General features: G+C 52.6%; 1 protein-coding gene across 6 annotated transcripts in view; it reads left to right on the top strand.

Annotated features, from left to right (window-relative positions):
* gus (splA/ryanodine receptor domain and SOCS box containing gustavus) overlaps positions 1–17,500 on the top strand; it is a 241,378-nt gene that overhangs the window by 161,604 nt on the left and 62,274 nt on the right. The window contains exon 1 of one of the 6 annotated variants that reach the window (XM_070141157.1): positions 16,959–17,019. The exons of 4 other annotated variants lie outside the window; for them this stretch is intronic. The gene's annotated coding sequence lies outside the window, so the exon portion shown is untranslated. Of the gene's footprint in view, positions 1–16,958; positions 17,020–17,150; positions 17,301–17,500 lie in introns of those variants that run through there. One more of the 6 variants, XM_070141154.1, reaches the window with a different exon arrangement.

The raw sequence follows: 17,500 nt of genomic DNA on the forward strand, positions 1-17,500 counted from the left end.
GTATGGAAGGGACAAATAATGGTGATGCGATGCAGGGAGGAGAACGAGAACGAGAACGATAAAGAGGAGGAGAAGGTGAAGGTAAAGGAGAAAGAGGATGAGAAAGAGAAAGAGGAGGAGGAGATAGAGAAAGATGAGGGGGAGATAGAGAAAGAGGAGGAAAGAGAGAAAGAGAAAGAGAAACAAAGAGGAGAAAGAGAAACAGAAAGAGGAGAAAGAGAAAGAGAAAGAGGAGAAAGAGAAACAGAAAGAGGAGAAAGAGAAACAGAAAGAGGAGAAAGAGAAACAGAAAGAGGAGAAAGAGAAAGAGGAGGAGGAGGAAGATAAACAGAAAGAGGAGGAGGAGGAGGAGAAACAGAAAGAGGAGGAGGAGGAGGAGAAAAAGAAAGAGGAGGAGGAGGAGGAGGAGGAGAAACAGAAAGAGGAGGAGGAGGAGGAGGAAAGAGAGAAAGAGAAGGAAAAGGAAGAAGCAGCGGCGAAATGCATCATATTTTCCCGACCTGATTATCGCGAAAGGAGCACCGCCCGGACGGCGAAGTGGGTCAGCCCCTTCGCTCTCCGACGAGGAAAGGCTTTCGGGTTATCCGCGGAAGCGCTGCGGCTCCAATCAGGAGACAGTGCGCGCTCGGGGATCTACGCGTCCGTGATTCGGTATGCGTACGTATGAGCTTGGTATGTGTAAATGGAGTTGGTACGTGTATAAGGACTTGTACATACACATGGGCACATGTATGCACGCGTATGCACACAGACATACATGAACACACAAAAAATATACAACCGTAAGCACACGTAAAGAACGCGCACACGTACAAGTTCTATCCTGCATACACGTATACCCGAACATACATTCTTACATGCACGTACGCATACACACACGATACAAGCACAACGGCCAGCGCATACAAGCCCAGCGACTCCATGATCCATTGGCGTTCCTATTGCATTCTTAATTAAAGGTGCGATAGACGTGGCATATAAGGAGCGAGTCACCTTGTCTATTTTGTTGCTTCTTAACTTCAAAGCCAAAAAAAAAGGGGGCGTGGCTTTCAAGTGTTGCATTTTCCGTTTCTGTTTCGCTTTGGTTGCCGTTATTTCAGGGTTGCATTTCGGATCGTTGGAGTTTTAATGTTGTTGTGGGAAGCTTTTGGCGGCGTTGTCGTTGTTATTGGTGGTGGTGGTGGTGGTTTTATTGTTATTGTTGGTGTTATTATTGTTATTATTATTGTTATTGTTCTTAATATCATTATCATTATCATCATTTCGCAATAGTTGTGTTTGGATAAATGCAATATTGGAATGCACTGCAGTAGAGGGAGGGGCGGGGGGGGGAGGCTTGGAGATTGTGAAGGGAAGGGGGAGGAGGAGGAGGAGGAGGGGAGGAGGAGGAGGAGGAGGAGGAGGAGGAGGAGGAGGAGGAGGAGGGAGGAGGAGGGAGGAGGAGGGGAGGAGGAGGAGGAGGAGGAGGAGGAGTGAGGAGGAGGAGGGCGAGGAGGAGGAGGAGGAGGAGGGCGAGGAGGAGGAGGGCGAGGAGGAGGAGGAGGGCGAGGAGGGCGAGAAGGAGGAGGAGAAGGAGGAGGAGGAGGGCGAGGAGGAGGAGGAGGAGGAGGAGGGCGAGGAGGAGGAATGGAAGGGGGGGGATGCTTCTTGCCGCGCCCATCACCCTCTTCCATTCATATATTCGGGTCTTTGGGTGTTCTATGTGTATAGGTAGATAGATATAGATGGAGATAAGATGTTTATTTTATTTGTTTCTTAATTAATGATACGTGTTTTATGATATGTATGGGGAGATAGATATAGATGTTTATTTACTTATTTTTGTTTGTTTTTGATGTGTATTTTATGTTATGTATAGGGAGATAGATGTATATGGAGATAATGTAGATATGTTCACTTATTGACTTGTTTACTTGTTTCTTAATTAATGATGCGTACGTGCGTGTACGTGTGACGCTCGTGCAGTACATTATGCAGTCCCCCACCCCCTCCTCCTCCTCTTCCTCCTCCTCCTCCACCTCCACCTCCACCTCCTCCCTCCCCCTCCCTCCCTCCCTCCTCCCCCTCCCTCCTCCTCCCCCCTCCCTCCCTCCTCCCTCCCCTCCCCCTCCCTCCTTCCTCCCCCTCCCCTCCTCCTCCTCCTCCTCCCCCTCCTCCTCCTCCCCCCTTCTCCTCCTCCTCCACCTCCTCCTCCTCCTCCTCCTCCTCCTCCTCCTCCTCCTCCTCCTCCTCCTCCTCGTACCCTGAAATTACAGAATCGCTGAAAAAAAAAGATAAATTGGAAAGAGACACCCAGGCCGACTGACCGACTGACTGACTCACTGGCTAACGGACGCGCCACCTAACTGACTGGGCGACTGACGAGCGGTGTCGCAACAGCCGTTTAAATCCCCCCTTTGGACGCGTTCGACGTCACGTTGACATTTCGAACGCAGCGGTTTTTTTTTTTTTTTTTTTTATGCCACGCCGTGTGTCTGGGCTCGGGTGGTGGGGATGGTGGGGGTTGTGGTGTTAGTGATGTTAGTGATGGTGAGGGGTGTGGGAGTGGTGGTGATGGTGAGGGGTGGTGGTGGGGATTTGGGGGTGTGTGGTGATGGTGCGTGGTGTTGGATGGTGAGGGGTATGGGGTGGTGGTGATGGTGAGGTGGGGGTGGTGGTGATGGTGAGGTGTGGGGGTGATGGTGAGGGTGATGGTGGGCAGTTGGTTGGGGTAGGGTACAGTGAGTGTGATGGTGATGGATGTGGTGTTGATGGTTGCAGGGGTGGTACTGCTGGGGGTATAGGTACTGCCTATGTGTTATTTCTTTTATTGGAGGTGTTCTTTCCTTTATTGCCGATGGTGGTGGTGGTGCTGGTGTTATAACTGCTGGTGATGCGCTGTGTGTTCGGCCGCTGCGACTCCCTGCCCTTGCTTGGTCGCGTTTAAGGGGGCCAAAGTGGCTAGTTTATCAACTTTAACGACCCGGGCCGCGTTTAGGCGCGCCTTACGGTCTCCCCCCCCCCCCCCTCTCTCTCTCTCTCTCTCTCTCTCTCTCTCTATCTCTCTCTCTCTCTCTCTCTCTCTCTCTCTCTCTCTCTCTCTCTCTCTCTCTCTATCTGTCTATCTCCCTACCTCCCTTCTCAGCCATTCCCATCCCCTTGCCTTTCCCCTCCCTTTCTCCCTCCTCTTCCCCTTCCCCTCCTCTTTGCTTCCGCTCTCTTCCTCCCCTCCCCTCTTCTCCCTTGCCCCTCCCCTCCCCTCTTCACCCTTTCCCCTCCCCTCCCCTCGCCGACCTAAAGACGAATCTACCAGAGTAGATAGTCGGTAGCGCCCCCCCTCCCCCCTCCCCGGTCAGAGGGCAGTGGCGCTGGCCTCTCCACCTGCCCATAAATCTACGGCAGCATCTTATCGTCTCCTTAGATTTCCGTGACGTAATCGTGAGGGGAGGGAGGAGGGGTTGGGTGAGGGGAGGGGGAGTAAGGAAGTGGAGGGTGGGGGGAGATGTGGGATGCTGCTTATTGACTTTTGTGATGGGGATAAGGGGGGTTAGGGGTAGGGGTAGGGGTGATGAGGGAGGGGGGAGAAGATAAGAGGGGGAGGGAGGGAGGGAGAGTGGTGGTGGTGGTATCTCTTATCGTGGCCCTCAGCTTGAAATGCATGTCTCGGGGATTGGGGGGGGAGGAGGGGGAGGGGGTGGGGGAGGATGTGAGAGGCCTGTGGTGTTCGTAGTCATGCAGTGTGAATGGATTGTGTTGTGAATCTGTCTTGTGCACGATGTGGCGGATCTCTCGGGGATGAATAACGCGGTGCATCATCTCGTGTGTGTGCCTTGATGGATTTATACCCCCCCCTCCACCCCTCGGTCTCTCCTCTACCCCTACTCCCTTCTCCCTTCTCCCTTCCTCTCTGCTCTAACCTTCTCCCTTCTCTCTCCCTGTTCTCCCTTTACACCTCTTCCTTTCTCTCCTCCTCATCTTCCTCTTCCTCTACCTCCTCCCCCTCCTCCTCTTCCTCCCCCCCCTTCGCCCCCTTTCCACCCTCTCCATTCCCTTCCTCCCCCTTCTCCTCCTCCTCCTCCTCCTCCTCCTCCCTTCGCCTGCCCCCTCCTCTCCCTTCCCCCCTTCCCCCCGCAGCATCCTGGGATCGCAAGCGTTTAGTGAAGGCTTTAAAGAGGAGGTGCCACAACGGTGCCTGTCCCGATGCTGGTGCCTCCGATCACACTTGCGTCTTCAAAACATTCTCGTGCGGACTTTAATGTCGCTTTGTGTTTGGCTTTGTGTGTCTGTCTGTCTGTCTCTGTTTGGGTGTGTGGGTGTTTCCGTCTATTTGGCTGTCTGGGTATTTCTGTATTTCTCTCTGTCTGTCTGTATCTCTCTCTCTCTCTCTCTCTCTCTCTCTCTCTCTCTCTCTCTCTCTCTCTCTCTCTCTCTCTCTCTCTCTCTCTCTCTCTCTCTTTCTCTCTCTTTCTCTCTCTTTCTCTCTCTTTCTCTCTCTGTATCTCTCTCTTTCTCTCTGTATCTCTCTCTTTCTCTCTGTATCTCTCTCTTTCTCTCTGTATCTCTCTCTTTCTCTCTCTCTGTATCTCTCTCTTTCTCTCTGTATCTCTCTTTCTCTCTCTGTATCTCTCTCTTTCTCTCTGTATCTCTCTCTCTCTCTCTCTCTCTCTCTCTCTCTCTCTCTCTCTCTCTCTCTCTCTCTCTCTCTCTCTCTCTCTCTCTCTCTCTCTCTCTCTCTCTCTCTCTCTCTATCTGTATTCAACTTTTCTGTTATCCTAACTCTTGGCAATCTGTTGTTTGTTGTGTGTCTATTCTCATTATTTATGCGTATCACACCTTCGTTCTTATGATGACGACCTTGGGGCAGTGGTCATCATGCTCTCACTCTCATCACATTCATTCTCACACTGATTGCTCGTCCTCGCACTTCTCACCCTATGTTATTTTAGTTATCGGAGTTGCAGCGACCGGTTTTCTTAGATTACCGTTGTCGGGTCGAGTTTCCCATTTTCTGTGGTAAGCCGGTTTTCTATGATTAACCCATTTTCTGTGATGGTTAACACAGCGACGCGACTGCTTGAAGGCAAACGAATTAACTTTTTCTCTCTCTCTAACCGACAAGAGAATAACGGTTTTGCGTTTTATGTTGTGAAAGAAGGAAAGGCTTTTCCATCATGTACACGCCTTGCAGCGGGGAACGATTAAATTCGGACAGTCGGTGCTGCTGCATGATTCATGATGGCCTTGCGAGGTGATTTGTGGTTTCGGCATCTCTCGGCTCTTCCCATTTCTCTTCTCTTTTCTCTCTTTTTTACAGGTTTTCTGGGTTTTCTAGGTCTACATTCGGCGTCTTTCTGGTTCTTTTTCTTGATTTTTATCTCCTTTGTTTCTTGTTTTCTTTGATTTCTGGTTGTTTCTATTCCTTTTTTACAGCTTTTCCAGATCGACATGCTTCTTTCTGTCTTTTTTCTGTTTTTATCTCTTTTTTTTCTTGTTCCTTTGATTTATTGCTGACTGTTTCTATCCCCTTTCCCATCACTCCCACTCGCGCAAAAAAAAAGGTAAAAAGAAAAACAAAGACAAGAAAATACTTAGGGTAAACAAAGCGCTCCAGCCACACACGATCCTGTTTGTCACACATGGCGTGTCGATGCTTCTACGTGACCGGCACAATAATACGGCACAAATCCTGCGTTATCCCTATCCTCCTTCCTTCGCTTGGCCCCTCCTCCCCTCCCCTCTCTTTCTCCTTTTGCCTGCCTTGCTCCTCCCTCCCTCTCCACGCCATTCTTTCCTTTGCTTTTCTTGCTCCTCCCCCTATTCCTTCCTTTGCTGTTCTTGCGCTTCCTCCCCCTATTCCTTCCTTGCGCTTCCTCCAATTCCTTGCTTCTCTTGTCTCTACGATCCACCCAACCCCCTTTTAGATTTGTCTTATTCTCCATTCCCTCCTCTTTCTCCTTTTTTTCCTTTTGTTTCTCCTCTACTTCCTAATAATCCTCCTCCACCTCCTTCTCTTCCTCCTCCTCCTCCTCTTCCTCCACCTTCTCCTCCTCCTCTTCCTCCACCTCCACCTTCTCCTCTTCCTCCACCTCCTCCTACCTCCTCTTACCCCCTCCTCGTTCTGCCATCACCACCATCGTCGCCATCGCCCCGTCGTCGCCAGCTCAGACCACGTGACCGGCCGAACACGTGTTTCGTCCCCCCACCCCTCCCCTCCCCCACCCCCTGCCCGCCCGCCCCGTCGTGTTGCGTCGTGTCGGCTGCGTGTCTCGTCGCCTTCCCACGGGTCCTCGGGTGGGGGAGGGGGAGGGTGGTAGCGAGGGGGGATAGAGGGGTGTGAGGTTTGGGGGAGGGAGTTGGGAGGATAGGAGGGATGAGGGGGTGGGAAGTGGGGGAGGGAGGGTAGGGTACAGGGGTAGGTGTAGGGGTGGGAGGGAAGGAGCAGAGTAATACGGGAGGATAGGGGGATAGGTTTAGATAAGGAGTGTAAGGGTCGGTGGGTGGGAGGGAGTTAGGGAGGGAGGGGAGAGAGAGGGGATACAAGGGGTGAGGTTGGGAGGAGAGGGGGTTGGAGTGGGGTTTTAGGAGGGAGGAAGTGGGGCGTTGGGGCTCAGGGTTTGTGGGAGTCCGCGTGTCCTTGAGTGTTCCTTTAGTTTTTTTTTAGTTTTTTTCTCTCTCTTTTTTGAGGGGTATTACATTGGGTTTTATTGTGAATTGGGTCGGTTTATATCATTTTTCTCCGAAGGGAATCATCGTCTTTTTTATAGTTCAGATTGCAGTGCACATAAGAATATAAAAATGAAAAATACTTGTATGAATGTATACATGTTTATAAACCTGTTTATGTTTGCGTGTTATAACTGTTATTGTTTTTTTTTTTAATATCCGACTTCAGGCTTCTCTGCTTCTGTATTCCTCGCAGTCACGGTAAAGAGTACTTTGTTGGGGTTAGCTGAGAGAGAGGGGGTCCCCGGATGGAGTGGAGGGAGGGGGAGGAGGGAGGGGGCGGAGCATACCATGAACACTTGGCCACAGCGCCGAGAGGGGAAGGAGGAAGGGTCGCATCTTCATTTCCAGCTCTGCTTGTGAAGTTGTCTCCCCTCTGGGCACTCGCTCTCCTCTCGTCTGTCTTGCCTTGTCTTGTCTCTCTCCCTCGTCGCGTCTCGTCTGTCTTCTCTCTCTCTCTCTCTGTCTGTTTCTGTCTCTCTCTCTCTGTCTGTCTCTGTCTGTCTGTCTCTCTCTCTCTGTCTCTCTCTCTCTCTCTCTCTCTCCGCCTTTCCTTTCCCGCTTTCTATACTTTAGATTCCTTTTTCTCTATATATCCTTTTCCGCCACTCTTTCCCTTCCCTCCTTTCCTCCATTCCTCTTCCCTTTCCTCCTTTCCTCTTCCCTCTTTCCCTCTCTCCCTCTTTCTCCCTCCCCCTCTTGCTTCCGACACACCCTAGTCCATACATCACGTACATGTCCCAGACGGCCGTCGACCTCCCCCCGTCCCTCCTCTCCCCCTCCTCCCTCCCTCCTCTTCTTTCCCTTTCTCTTTCTCCCCTCTTCTCCTCTTCCCTCGAGCTGTTCGTGCGGCTTTTTTTTTGCTCCTTTTTTGTCGTAAGTCCCAGTGTCCCTTTGTTTTTCAGTCTCTTCTTCCTCTTTCTCTCCCCATCTTTTATTATCTTATTGTTTTCTCTCTCTCTCTCTCTCTCTCTCTCTCTCTCTCTCTCTCTCTCTCTCTCTCTCTCTGTCTCTCTCTCTCTCTCTCTCTCTCTCTCTTTCTCTTTCTATTTCCTCCTCTCTCATTCTGCCTTCTCCTTTAATACAATATCCATTTTTTTCTCTCTCTCTTGGTTTCCTTTCTCATCCCTTCTTCCTCCCCTTTCGTTTTCGTCGGAGTCTCGGTTCATCTTTCCATCTTTTCCTTATTTTCGTTTTTCTTTTTCCTCGCCGTCGTCTTCTATAGAATACGAATGGAAGAAAAAGGAGGAAACGAAAACTAAAAAAATACAAAAGAAAACATTGAAGCAACGATAAAGAAGGGAGAGAATAAGAAAGAAAAAGGGAAAAAAGGGGGGCGTAAATAATGAATTAATACGCTAATGAGAATAATGTCAGGAATATGGAAATGGGGGGAATAAAGGCGCGGAGAGAGTGACAGGGCGAAAAATAGATGAATGATTTCCCTCCCTCGCGTTATGCATTCCGGAAAGTAACGTTTATGTTCGAGAGAGAGAGAAAAAAAAAAGATGTAGGGGAATAGGGAGAAATGACAGAGATCGACAGATAGATAGGTAGATGGATGGGTAGATGGATAGGTAGATAGATTGATTGGTAGATAGATAGGTTGATAAATAGCTAGATGGATTGATAGATAGGTAGATAGATAGATAGGCATAGATAGACAGACCGACAGATAAATAGATAGACAGACAGACAGATAAATAGATAGATACATAGATTGATAGATAGATAGATATATAATATAGATAGACAGACAGACAGATAGATAGATAGATAGATACGTTGTGGGTGAGGGAGGGAAGAAGGGAGAGGGAAAATGAAAGAGAGAGGAAAAGGGGGAGAGAGAGTGACTTTGGTAAAGCTCGGTCGATGCAATTAAGAAAGTGTGAACGTCAGCAGGTCTTATATCGCTCTCCTGCTTTTATCTCTGTCTCTCTTCTCTCTCTCTCCTCTCTCTCTTTCTTCTCTCTCTTCTCTCTTCTCTCTTCTCTCTCTTCTCTCTCTTCTCTCTCTTCTCTCTCTTCTCTCTCTTCTCTCTCTCTTCTCTCTCTCTTCTCTCTCTCTTCTCTCTCTCTCTCTCTCTCTCTCTCTCTCTCTCTCTCTCTCTCTCTCTCTCTCTCTCTCTCTCTCTCTCTCTCCTTCTCCCTTCTCTCCTTCCTCCTTCGACCTTCACTTTCTTTCAGGCATATCTCATTCTCTCCTTTTTATATCCCTCTTCTCTCCCACTCTCTCTCTCTCTCTCTCTCTCTCTCTCTCTCTCTCTCTCTCTCTCTCTCTCTCTCTCTCTCTCTCTCTCTCTCTCTCTCTCTCTCCTTCTCTCTTCTCTCCTTCCTCCTTCTCGACCACTTCTTCAGGCATATCTCATTCCTCTCCTTTTATATCCCTCTTCTCCACTCTCTCTCTCTCTCTCTCTCTCTCTCTCTCTCTCTCTCTCTCTCTCTCTCTCTCTCTCTCTCTCTCTCTCTCTCTCTCTCTCTCTCTCTCCCCTTCTCCCTTTCCTCCCTTCTCCCTTCTCCTTCTCCCTTCTCTCCTTCCTCCTTCGACCTTCACTTTCTTCAGGCATATCTCATTTCTCTCCTTTTTATATCCCTCTTCTCTCCCACTCTGTAACTCCCGTTGAATCGCCCTTTCCCTTATCTCCCTTACATTCTCCCTGTTGAATGTCTTGTCCCCTTGTCCTCCCTTTTTTGGGGCGTTCCAACCTGTCTCCCCGAGTCTGTCTCTCTCCCTTTGGATCTCTCTCTCCGTTCTCTTATCTCCTCTTCGCTCGCCTCGAGGGTGGATTCGTCTCCCCAATATTTCTCTCTGGAGGCCTCGCTCGGACGTATTCCACCCTCAATTTCCCTTAAAACTGATCTCCTCCTCCTTTTTTTATCTCTTATCTACTTCCCCTGGTGTCTGACCCCCTACCTCCAGTCCCTTATTCTCCGTTTCATCCATTCTCAACCCACTCCCCCTTCACTTTGCTCTCCACCCCACCCGTCTGCTTCTTACCCCCCACCCGTCTGCTCCTTACCCAACTCCTACCCACCCCCTTCACAGCCCTCTCGGCTCTCCACCCCACCCCTCCTGCCCCTTACCCACCCCCTTCACAGCCCCTTCCCCCCCCCTTGCTCCCCTCCACCCCCACCCTCCTGCCACTTACCCACCCCCTTCACAGCCCCTTCCCTTTGCCCTCCATCCCACCGTCCTGCCCCTTACCCACCCCCTTCCCTTTGCTCTCCACCCCACCCTCCTGCCCCTTACCCAACTCCTACCCACCCCCTTCACAGACCCTTCCCTTCGCCCTCCACCCCACCCTCCCGCGCTCCAGTGGCCACCCACCGCAGCCGACACCACGTGGGGTCACGAAGGCCTATTTCCTCTTTCCTCCTGGTAGGGTAGGAGGTCGGAGAAGGGGGGGGGGAGAGGGAAGGGACTGAGGGAGGGAGGGAAGGAGGGAGGGAGGAGGGAGGAAGGGAGGGGGGAGGGAGGGAGGGAGGAAGGGAGGAGGGAGGGAGGGAGGGAGGGAGGGAGGGAAGATGGGCAGGGAGGGAGGGGGAGGGGAGTGAGTGAGGGAGGGAGAGAGGGAGGAGGAGGGGAGTGAGTGAGGAGGAGAGAGGGAGTGAGGGAGGGGAGTGAGGAGGGAGGGAGAGAGGGAGGGAGGGGGAGGGGAGTGAGTGAGGGAGGGAGAGAGGGAGGGAGGGGGAGGGGGAGGGATGGAGGGATCGAGGGAGGGAGGGTGGGAGAGAGAGCGCGTTCTAATCTTGGTTGCTTTAAATGTCCAATTCCTTTAATCCGGTGGCACTGCTGTAGGTCGGAGGGACGAGGCGGGGGCAGTGGGGTGAGGGACGGACGGGGAGAGAGGATGAGGAGGGAGGGAGGGGGAGGGAGGCAGGATAGATTGGGGTAAAGGAGAGGAGCGAGAAAGGAGGGACGACGGGGAGAGGAGGAAGAAGGAGGGGGAAGGAGGAGGAAGAGAGTTAGTGTGGGAGAGAGGAGGGAGAGGGAGGAGGGAGGGAGGGAAGGAGGGAGGGAGGGAGCGAGGGAGGGAGGCAAGAGTGTCAGTGTGGGGGGCGGGAGGAAGAGGGGGGAAGGGTAGAAGTGTCGTGGCTTTGCTGACTTTGATATTTCAACTATGATATTGATGGTGGCGGAGAAAGCGGACGCTGAGGTCGGGGAGAGAGAGAGAGAGAGAGAGAGAGAGAGAGAGAGAGAGAGAGAGAGAGAGAGAGAGAGAGAGAGAGAGAGAGAGAGAGAGAGAGAGAGAGAGAGAGAGAGAGAGAGAGAGAGAGAGTATGAGGCCGTTGGAGCGACGGCTTTGGGAAGGGGAGTAATTTATGTGCGTATGGAACCTGCTCCTATACCCTCCCCCTCCCCCCACTGTACTCCAACTCCCGCTCTCCTCTCATCATCCACCCATTTCCTTTTTCCAACTCGTCATCCGTCTCCCCCAGTTCCCTTTCCATCCTTTCGTTAGTCTCCACCAATTCCCTCTTCCACCTCGTCATCCGTCTCCCCCAATTTCCTCTTCCACCCCCATCGTCTGTTTCCCCAATTCCCTTTTCCACCTCGTCCACCTTCCCCAATTCCCTTTTCTCATCCTTTTCTCGTTAGATCTCCCCCAATTCCCTCTTCCACCTCGTCATCCGTCTCCCCCCAATTCCCCAATTCCCCCTCTCCATCTCGTCATCCGCCTTCCCCAATTCCCTCTTTCCGCCCTGTCGTTAGGCTCCCCCACTTAGCACCCCCTCCCCCCTTCCCCTTTTTTCCGCCGCCCCCGTGGTAATGTTGCGAGGCACGCGGCACCCAGGAGCTTTTCCCTGACGCGGCACCACCAACTTGGCGTAGCGGGGGAGCGCCTCCTCGTTCCATCTTTCCCTCCCTCTCTGTTTTTCCTCCCTCTTTGGCTCCATCCATCTCTCCTTCCCTCCTTCCCTTTTTTTTCCTTTCTTTCTAGTATCTTCGTTCTTCTTTTTCGCTCCCTCTTCCCTTTCGTTCTTCTTTCCCTCCTTTTTTTCCTTCTCTCTTTCTTCCTTCCCTCTTTCCCTTCCTTCTCCCTCCCGCTTTCCCTTCTCTCTTCCCTCCCTCTCTCCCCGTATTCCTTCTCTATTCCCTCCGTGCCCCTCTCTCCCCTCCCCCTCTCTTCTCTCTCCCCCCTCCCCCTCTCTCCCCTCCCCCCTTCTCCGCCCCCTCGTATGCCTCCTCCGGATCCTGTTTCCGAGGGCGGCGTCGGCGGGGGTGCTGGTCCCGGATCTCCCAGTGCTGCGTTGCTGACGATGCAGCGATGGGCGGGCGGGCGGGAGGGAGGGAGGGAGGGAGGGAGGATGGGCGTGCGGAGTCCCAAGTCTAACTGCACGTGCCTTGCTTTGGATGTAAACAAACCAATGCGCTATGTATTTCGGGCGCGATTTGGTGGTCGTGTTCGGTACTGGTTTAAATGCGGGGAAAAGTGGATACACTCTATCTCTGTCTATGTATCTGAATGTCTCTCTTTATTTACTCAGGTTTATTTATTTATTTATTTGATTTCTCTCTTCTCTCTGAACAAATATGTACACGAGTCTGCAGTAGCATGTCTTATGAATGGCATGACACCCCTTTATATGGCATAATCCCTTCAGCCTTTGACTATGACACACTGCGCGGTGATGAGGAGTGTAGATTCCTTTTTTTTTCTTTTTCTTCCGTCTTTTAGAGCCTCCTGTGCGTGTCAGGGCCAAGGCTTTCCCTCCTCTCTTCTTTCCATACCCCTCCTTCGTTCCTTCTTTTCGACATTCCCATCTTTCCTTCGTCTCCTCTCCTCACCTCCTTCCTTTATTCCTTTCCAGTCCTTTCCGTCTTTCCTTCCTTCCCTTCACCCTCCATATCATTCCATTCCCCTTTCCTCTTTATCCCTCTTCCTTCCCTTCCTTCTCTCCATCCTTCTCTTTTTTCACCCTTCCTAATTCCCTTCCCTCTCCTCTTCCTTCTCTTTTTCCCCTCCTTCCCGTCTTTCTCCCCTTCCTTCCTTCCTTCCCCTCCTCCTTTCCCACACAAGACGAGGCACCCCCGCCCCATAGGCTCCAGGCGGCTGGGCCAAGCCGAGGGATGTCCCAGGGATCACGGACGCCCTGAACCGCTCCTTTGGGCGGTCGCGGTTCACCTCAACACGCACGCGACCACACGCGGGCGTGTGTGAGGACAGGGAGGAGGTGGAGAAGGTGGAGGGAGAGTGGGAGAGCGTGAGTGAGAGCGAAAGAACGGAGAGAACAGAGAGAATAGAAGGATATATATAGAAACAGAGTAGGAAGCACAGAGCGATGAGAGAAGACAAAGAGACACATAAACGAAGAGAGAAAGAGAAAGAGAAGAAAAAGGAGCAAGCAAGCGGCCCTCCCGACGGGCATAATAGACGGACGAGGCATTCAGAGCGGCGCCCCCGATCCCCGAGCCCAAAGAGCCGAACACGAGGCGAGCCGACGAGGCAGGGCTGCGCGGGGATGACTCTGGATGACACGTGAATTTCTCGTAGGATAAAAAAAAAAAAAAAATGATTCCACCTCGATCCTTTTCTGTGCCTCCTTTTTTTTTTTTTTTTTTTTTTACTCATATGTATTTATTTATTTATTTATTTGATTTGCTCTCTTTGAAATCCTCCTCGATCCTCATCCTTGTCTATTTCCGTCGTGTCGTATTCTATTTCGTCTTGTATTATCCCATTCCTTCCTGTCCTGCCTTATCCTGATTTCTCGTAGGGAAAAAAAAACTCCTCGATCCTCATCCTTGTCTATTCCTGTCGTGTCCTATCTTATCTCCTCCTGTGTTATCCCATTCCTTCCTGTCCTGCCTTATCCTGAGTTAGCCCTCTTTTCACCGTCTCATCCTGTACAGACTATCATCCTACGCCGTTCCGTTCCACCTTATCCAGTCTTATCCTATCAGGCCTGACCCTTCCCCATCACATGTCATCCTATCCCACCCCATCCTATCCCACCCCATCCTATCCCACCCCATCCTATCCTGTCCCACCCCATCCTGTCCCACCCCCATCCTATCCCACCCCATCCTGCCCCACCCTATCCTATGTCCTATTCCACCCCATCCTGTCCCACCCCATCCTACCCTACCCCATCCTGTCCCACCCCATCCTACCCCACCCCATCCTGTCCCACCCCATCCTGCCCCACCCTATCCTATGTCCTATCCCACCCCATCCTACCCCACCCCATCCTGTCCCACCCCATCCTATAATGCTCCCCGCATTGTGTTCTTGGCGATATTAATAACATGCGTAGGACTCGCGTATTAATAGACGAAGCGGATGCAGGGGAGGAGAGGAGACCAACTCCGGGGGATTCCTCGTCTCCCACGTGTGGCTGCGGCGCGGGGAGAGGTCGTGGGAGGGAGAGGGAGGGAGGGAGGGAGAGGGAAGGAGGGAGGGGGAGAGAGAGGTAGGGGGAGAGGGGGGAGGGAGGGAGAGAGAGGGAGGGAAGGAGAGGGAGAGGGAGAGAGAGAGGTAGGGAGGGAGGGAGGGGAGAGGTAGGAGAGGAGGGAGGGAGGGAGAGGGAGAGGGAGAGGTAGGGGTAGGTAGGTAGGTAGGTAGGGATGGGGGAGGGGGGGAGACACCCAGACACACACAGACACAAACACACACACAGACACAAACACACACACACACACACACACACACACACAAAAAGACACACACAGACAAACAGAGGTGTGGGGGGAGGGGGGGAGAGAGAGAGAGACATCCCGATAGAGACGGAAACCGAGACAGGGAGGTCGTGGGAAAGAGAGACGGGGAGAAAGGAGAAGAAAAATCTTGGTTCGGTCTTATCAGGGTTTATGTAAACAGTGGTCACGTGTTGTGCTGGCTTGTAAGGATGTTTGGGAGAAGGAGACAAAGCGAGGGACAGACAGACAGACAGACAGACAGGCAGGCAGGCATAGGAGGAGGGGAATAGAGTGCAAGAAGAAGAGACAGGATCTGGACGATAGTGCCAAAGAAACAGGAGAAACAGGAACAGGAATAGGAACAGAAAACGAATAGGAAAAAAAGGCATAAACATTGCCAAAGAGAGATGGAGGTGAAAAAAGATATCGGTCGGTCGGTCAGTCAGTCAGTCAGTCAGTTAGTCAGTCAGTCGTCAGTCCACCAGACAGGGGGAGAGAAAGCGGTCACATGTCAGTTTACACGGGAGGGAAAAATTATTCATAAACCAATAGACGGGACTAATGAATATGGTCATATGTTGATAACGGGGCAGACAGACGGACGGACGGACAGGCAGGCAGACAGGCAGGCAAGGGCGATCGATCGACGGGTCTATGGCAGAGAGGGGTCAGGCATGGTCAGTGATGGGCGAAGAGTGCCCCCCCGCCCCCCCGCCCGCCCCCGCCCCTTCCATGTGAGATATTAGCGTGGGAATGGGAGAGGAGATAGGCCTCGGCAGCGTCGGAGAGTGAGCTGGGTCTGATATCCGTTGCGGGTCGGGTGCGGATGCGACCGCCGTGCCCGATGGTCATCTGCGAGGGTCTTCGTCGTCGTCGTCGTCGTCTTCGGATTTCGGTCGCTTCTCCCATTTCTTCTTTGTACGCCTGTTCCGTCGTTTTCTTTCTGTTTTGACACCTCCCTTCGCACCTGCCTCCTTGCATTTTTTCTCTCTCTCTCTCTCTCTCTCTCTCTCTCTCTCTCTCTCTCTCTCTCTCTCTCTCTCTCTCTCTCTCTCTCTCTCTCTCTCTCTCTCTCTCTCTCTGACATCTGATCTTTATTTGATTACGCATGTTCTCCCAGCTCCCCCGAGACGCAACCCCCCCCCCCCCCCCCCCCTTCGACGTGGGCCTAAGCAGTTATCGACGTTGTGGCAGATGCGAGTCATTTGTAGTTGGGGTTTAATGGGGGGGGGGCACGCGATTTTGGGGTCTTTATCTCTTCCTATCCTTTTTTTTTTCGTTATTTTGGTTTTTTTTTCTTTATTCTCTTTCTTTTTCTTTTTCTTATTTTCTCTCTTTCATTCTTTTTTCTCTTTCTTTTTCTCTTTCTCTTTCTCTTTCTTTTTCTCTCTGTTTCTCTCTCTCTTTTCTTTTCTCTCTCCTCTTCTCTCCTCTTCTTCTCTTCTCTTTCTCTTCTCTTTTCTTTCTCTTCCCTTCTCTTCTCTTCTCTTCTCTTCTCTTCTCTTCTCTTCTCTTCTCTTCTCTTCTCTTCTCTTCTCTTCTCTTCTCTTCTTCTTCTTCTTCTTCTCTTCTCTTCTCTTCTCTTCTCTTCTCTTCTCTTCTCTTCTCTTCTCTTCTCTTCTCTCCCCTTCCTCCCTTCCTCCTTCCCTCTCCCCCTCCCCCCCTTTCCTTCTCCCTCCATCACTCCTACCCCATTCTCTATTTTTCTCACTTTCTTCCGCTTCCTTTCACTAACTCTCCTTCCCTCTCTTCCCCTTTTATCGTCGCGTTGATTAAGCGGTTTGATGGTGGGGATAGTGAGGGAGAGGGGGGGGAGGAGAGAGGGGAGAGTTGGAGAACAGAGGAGGTAAGAGATATAACCTGAAGGCGAGTGAGGGAGGAGAAGGGGAAGGGGAAGGGGGGAGTGAGGTTGTGGTTGATGGGGTTGTGACTGGAAAGAGGGAGAGCGGGAGGGAGGAGGCGTAGGAAGGAAAGGGGAAAAGGCGATGAAGGAAGAGAAAGGAAATGGCTTGAATGAAGGGAGGCGGCGAGGGGTCGTACATGACTTCGAATGGGAGATGGAAGGGACAGGAAGATAATGAAGGGATAAGGGGAGAGAGAAAGAGAAAGAGAGAGAGCGAGAGAGAGAGAGTGAGAGAGAGAGAGAGAGAGAGAGAGAGAGTGAGAGAGAGAGAGAGAGAGAGAGAGAGAGAGAGGGGAGGGAGAGAGAGAGGGGGAGGGAGAGAGAGAGGGGGAGGGAGAGAGAGCGAGAGGAGGGAGAGAGGGAGAGTGAGGAAGGGGAATGAGTCAGCCGAGGGGAGCGTGTCGCGTGCGTTCGTCCTCCGCGCCAAAATGTTTCGCTTCTTCGTCTGCTTTCGGAGGTTGCGCGTTCGCTTATTTCGCCGTTGTGTTTGCGTGTGAATGCGCCGATGAGCGGGCGAATTCTTCCGCGGAGGCGCATTGTTGCGGTCACGCTCGTCAGTTGCGTCAGTGAAAAGGGCGAAATGGCGTGGGAGATGGCGGGAAGCGATAGGGAAAGTTGTGCGGCGCGAGGGGAGGCGGCGGGGGGAGGGGGAGGGGGAGGAGCCAGCGTGAAGGATGGAGGCCGGGGAGACCTCCAGTGGAGCCAGCGGGGAGTAGCAGCAGCGGCAGCGGTAGACACGGAGACCGCAGGCGGCAGTTCCCGTGGCGGCGGCGGTAGTGATAGTGTGTAGTGTGGTACAGAGAGAGACGTGCGCGCGCCCCCGCTCGCCTGCCCGCACGCCCACCCGCCCGCGAGTCAGCAGCGATCCGTGCCACTCAACAACGTGGTCTTGTTAGTGCCTCGGGACGGGCCAGACAGACGCACGCACTCTCGCGGCGCGGCGATCGCGGCGGCCAGGAGGCCCTTCGAGTGCGAGGCGAGGCGGCTGCCAGCGGGGCTCGCTATGCACTCGGCGCGGTGTGTCGCGCGGGCGGAGACAGTGACCTCGCCGAGGGTATGTTGGGCTTTGGGTGGGCACTGTAGAGGGCCAGGGGCAGGGGGGGGGGTAGGGACGGGAAAGGGAGAGGAGGGGCTTAACATGTGGGGAACAGCTTCCTTGGCTCGGCCCTCGCGAGCCCCTCCCCCGCCGCCTCCCACCCTCCCCCATCGCCACCCCACACCCAGCCACCCACACCAAGACAGTGTGTGTAGTAT

Source organism: Penaeus vannamei, chromosome 27, assembly GCF_042767895.1.
Source record: "Penaeus vannamei isolate JL-2024 chromosome 27, ASM4276789v1, whole genome shotgun sequence".
Classification (NCBI taxonomy): Eukaryota; Metazoa; Arthropoda; class Malacostraca; order Decapoda; family Penaeidae; genus Penaeus; species Penaeus vannamei.